This window comes from Frankliniella occidentalis, unplaced genomic scaffold (genome assembly GCF_000697945.3).
Source record: "Frankliniella occidentalis isolate FOCC.00 unplaced genomic scaffold, Focc_3.1 Scaffold41, whole genome shotgun sequence".
In the NCBI taxonomy this organism is placed as follows: Eukaryota; Metazoa; Arthropoda; class Insecta; order Thysanoptera; family Thripidae; genus Frankliniella; species Frankliniella occidentalis.
The window spans coordinates 1,386,034-1,390,208 of record NW_026267171.1 but is presented as its reverse complement, the minus strand read 5'-3'; the positions used below and the strand labels follow the sequence as shown (position 1 = coordinate 1,390,208).

At 54.1% G+C, this 4,175-nt stretch overlaps 3 protein-coding genes across 4 annotated transcripts in view; 2 read left to right on the top strand and 1 right to left on the bottom strand.

Annotated features, from left to right (window-relative positions):
• LOC113203300 (procathepsin L-like) overlaps positions 1-4,175 on the top strand; it is a 601,094-nt gene that overhangs the window by 70,125 nt on the left and 526,794 nt on the right. The window lies entirely within an intron of this gene.
• LOC113216390 (uncharacterized) overlaps positions 1-4,175 on the top strand; it is a 467,922-nt gene that overhangs the window by 180,259 nt on the left and 283,488 nt on the right. The window lies entirely within an intron of this gene.
• LOC113203306 (oocyte zinc finger protein XlCOF6-like) overlaps positions 3,321-4,175 on the bottom strand; it is a 41,278-nt gene continuing 40,423 nt past the window's right edge. The window contains exon 2 of the transcript XR_008011035.1: positions 3,321-3,577. The gene's annotated coding sequence lies outside the window, so the exon portion shown is untranslated. The remainder of the gene's footprint in view (positions 3,578-4,175) is intronic.

Below are 4,175 nucleotides of genomic sequence, written 5' to 3'. Positions count from 1 at the left end.
AGACAGACAGACTCACGACCAACGACACGCCAGGTCCACAGGAGAGCTCGGTCCACTGTTCCGGAGAGCTTCGCTTCGCTCAGCAATGAAGCGCCCCCTCCCAATGTAGGACACGCATTGAGGGGGCGCAACAACGCTGCACCTCTCTCGCATTCTCTATCTTTTTCTCTCTCTCTCTGGCCCTTTTGCCCTTTCTCTTCCCCTTCCTTCTCTATTATCCACGTTATTGCCCCACCCACAGTGCAGTGACGGGCCCCACGACTCAAGGAAAACTGTCTCTTGTTTCAAATCAATACTAACACGTGATCAACTTAATTTCACGCAACGTGCCGACATTTTTATTTTAAATAGAAGAGCAATTTTAAATGGAAGAGTAATCTTTAATTCCAAATTCCTCGATTCAAGAGAAAATTCGACCTCGTGTCAGCTAGCAAGAACTTCGGACATAATGAACCTCTTTTCCTGGGTGCGGCGATGGCAAGGAGGACCTCCCCGACGACGCGGCGCTGGCCCGGGCAGAATTCAATATTTAGGAGGAAGTGGCGCGGGTCGAAGCGTCTGACGGCGAGCCTGACGGGCTGGTAATTGGCCTGGCCTGTGCCACAGCCAGCCCGCCCGCCCGCGGCTAGAGCACGACGCTTGGGGTACAACAGCGGTGACCTTGTCTAACATGTCCTTCATATGCCTTGCATTTCAATTGAACTGTGAGGCGAGAGTGAACAAGAACCGTGTCTACGGTTTACGTACTTCAAACCCTGGTCTTTAGCACTTTTAGAATGGGAAAATAAAAGCCAAGATAAAAGCATACAGAGATAATAGTGGCCAACTCTTCAGCACTTTGAAAGGAATTCAACTGCCAGGAGGGCACTTAAGTGTTCGAATCCCCTGGTGAACACTTATTATTTCAATCGGACTTTCTCTGTGTGGAACACGGGGAGTTAAACAGTTACGCGTGCGCAACGGCACCCAACTACCGAGTTGAACGTTTTCGGGATATTCACAATGAACAAATTACATTTAGTTTATAGGGTAAAAAACCTCAAGGATAGGACGCGAGGTGCGTTCCTGTCGCAGCCAGCGGAGCGCATGATTCTGAGGCGCGGCCTGCGGCCTGGCCTGGGCCACGTGAGTGACGATGACCCAGTTTACGGCCGCAAGTTACCCCCGGTCCGTTGTTCCCCCCTCGGCGGATGATCCCCGACCCCAGAGGGGCTGCGGACTGATGAGCGGCGCCATATAATCCCATTTAGCCTCGCCTTGTGGATCGGAAAGGCGCGGCGAGCCGTGAGCTCAAGATTTTAATTTTCTTAATGGAGGTGAAAAATTCCTGCCAAACCGCCTGGCTTGCGAGGGTTACGATCCCCGCTGCTCGCCGATGCTGCCGCGGTGATTGCCTTATTCCCACAGTGGAAGCAACGTCCCGTACTATAGAAACTAGAGCGCAGAAAATTCGCAAAATTATCGCGGGCGGGACGCGCTGCTGGGCCGGCGACTAGTGAGGCGTGGGCGGATTTACTGCCTTGTAAGTTCCTAGAGGCTGCGGCCGGAGGTGGGGGTGGGAGGCTGTCCCCTCCCCAACCAGCCGCGGAAAACTTATGCAAAGCTGCCACGACGCCGCCACCGCCACTGCCGCTGGATATAACCTGAATTGAAGGGGACGATTACCTGAAATAATCTCCGCAACAATCTTTTATAACGTTTGCTTAGCGCGAAAAGGGACGGCGGCGGCGGCGGCGTGCGCATCGTGTTGGGCGTTGAGATAGGACGCAGGCCGACGGGTATAGAGGGCTCGGGGAGGCGTACTAGAGGAGAAGCAGGCAGCAGAGAGAAGGTCTTTAGTTTGTACCTTTGGCAGCGACGCGCTGGGAAGAGGAAGAGCAGAAGAGGGGGGGGGGGCAGCGAGCAAAGAGGTGCGGAGGGGGAGTCTGGAATTGGCAACAGATATTCATGAGGCGCGGGGCATCGCCCTGTATCTGGCGCCGTGCAGGGCTGCACACGGGCTGCACACGGGCTGCACACCTGCACCGGCAGCGCCTCCCCTTCACTCCATATCGCGGGGATTTCCCTTGTAATCACGGCGCCAGCCCGCCGGCAGGCAGACGGACGGACACGCACACAGACAGGGAGGTGCGCCAACGCGTGCTCCTCGAGTTTATTCTGTTTGTGTGGAGTAATCCGGGCGTTGAGAAATCTTGGCTCGTTTCGGAAAAAGGGTCACGCGAAGCGCATAATGTTTTCGCAACCACCGCCGGCGTCGCCACCTCCACATGCCCCCTCTCCTCCTCCCCTCGCAAATTTCCCGACAAAGCTGCTGGAGGGAAATAAAAATAATAATAAAAAGGGATAAAAACGTTAAAGGGGCGGAAGAGTGTGGGAGGGAGGAGAAAAAAACGTGCGGCGCGCTCTGCAATGTGGCGGGGATATTATCGCGATAAAGTGTCCGAGACGGGTCGCGCCTGACCAGCGGCCGGCCGCTTCGCCCCACCACAGGAATGCAGTGCCGCACAAAGGGGCGCCCGGGCGTTTGCATTTTAAATGATGGTTTATGCAGAGACAATCCGTTCGCACCTGAGCAGATGAGTCCCGACCCTTGCGTCCCCCGGCGGCCGTGGCAGCGACGGCGGCGGCTGCGGGGATTTCGCCCTGCAGTATCGTTAATTGCATTTTTCTTTTCCCTTGAGGACAAAATTTCCGGACCGGCATAGCTTGGATTTTAGCGCTGCTGCGCCAGCAGGGTGCCATTTATCTCCGGGCGTTTGTGGTCGGAGAGGGGAGGGGAGGGGGGGCGAGGGGCGGGTACGCGTCGTGTCCCTGACGGTCCCCGGGTACTGCAGAGGCACTCAACAAGTTAACTGCTATAACTACAAGAACCCAGTGCTGCTGCCGCTCCTTCCTGGATTTCCACACGAAGCTTTTTGTCTTCGGCCCCACTCGTCATCGGCCTGTTTGCTTTCTCAGCCCCCTACCTTAGGCCCTTGCCAGCAACTTCTTTCTTTTCTGCCCCCAGCCCCTTTTTCCCTGCCCCTAACCACTCATTCCCTTCGTTCCGGAAGCAGCAAAAAGTCGTTTCTCCTTTCAACAAATAGACAGTGACCGGAATTCATTTGCTGGATGGAAAACTCGCGATTCGAATTTTCGATAAAATGTGCGCTGCCACGCGGCGCGGCGCGACGCAGCCGACGGCGAGGAGAGCCTCCAAGACAACGGGGAAACAAATCGAATAAAAATACATCGGACGGTAATGCGGGAATTGGGCGCCCCCCGCCCGCAGTCAGTTCGCTGCATCCCCCCCCCCCAATCTCCCTGCCCCCTTACCTCCTGTGGAGTTTTCAAGCAGAAACGTTGCTGATGGAGAGAGTTTGAAGGGTCGGTGATTATATCGTGCTGCGGGGAAGGCTTGCGCAGGCCGAGATTGATTTGCTGATGACTCGGGACAGAATCTCTTTTCTGCGGCGGTGCGGAACTTGGGTCGGATCCTCCTGGAAATCCCTCCGGCGTCTGCGGTTGCCCTGCGCGGGTGGAAGTGGGTGTCCTATCTCGCTCCGCGTTTGTAGACCCCTCTCTAGCTCAGGCACTTCTGAAAAGAATTAAACAAGATTATAAATTTTTCCAAAATTTACCACATGACACTGTAAAAGGTATCAAATTATCAAATCATCATATTTGTTGTAGTTGTACTTTGAATTTAATATTTAAAAAATATATTGTAAATTTGCGTGAGTACATTTTTGGTTGTCGATACGAAATGTTAGAGTAAATTTAAAACTGTAAGTTTACGACACACAATATGGAAAATTTTCATGTCATCTACGACCATTTTACACAGAGGATGGCTTGAATTTTTAATTTTCACTCTACGTTGTATTTTAAGAATTTGCCCAAATAAATTTACTAGGCCAGCGCGCCTGTGGGCTCGGGGATAGGCAACCCACCCCACACCGCGCGCCCGTCGAGTCGAGGATAGGCCAGCCCGCCGTACCGAGGAGCGCGGCGGGCCGGGGGACGGGCGGTGGCAACCAGCGGCCGGAACCCGCCGGAACGAACTGTCGCATCGCGCACATTTCGAGCCAGGCTACGCATTTCTTTTTTCTGCAAATGAATTCACGACAGCGGGAGAGGCAGTGAGGATCAACAACAAAGAGAGAAGGTAGCAGGCACGAGAGAATTTGGGGGGG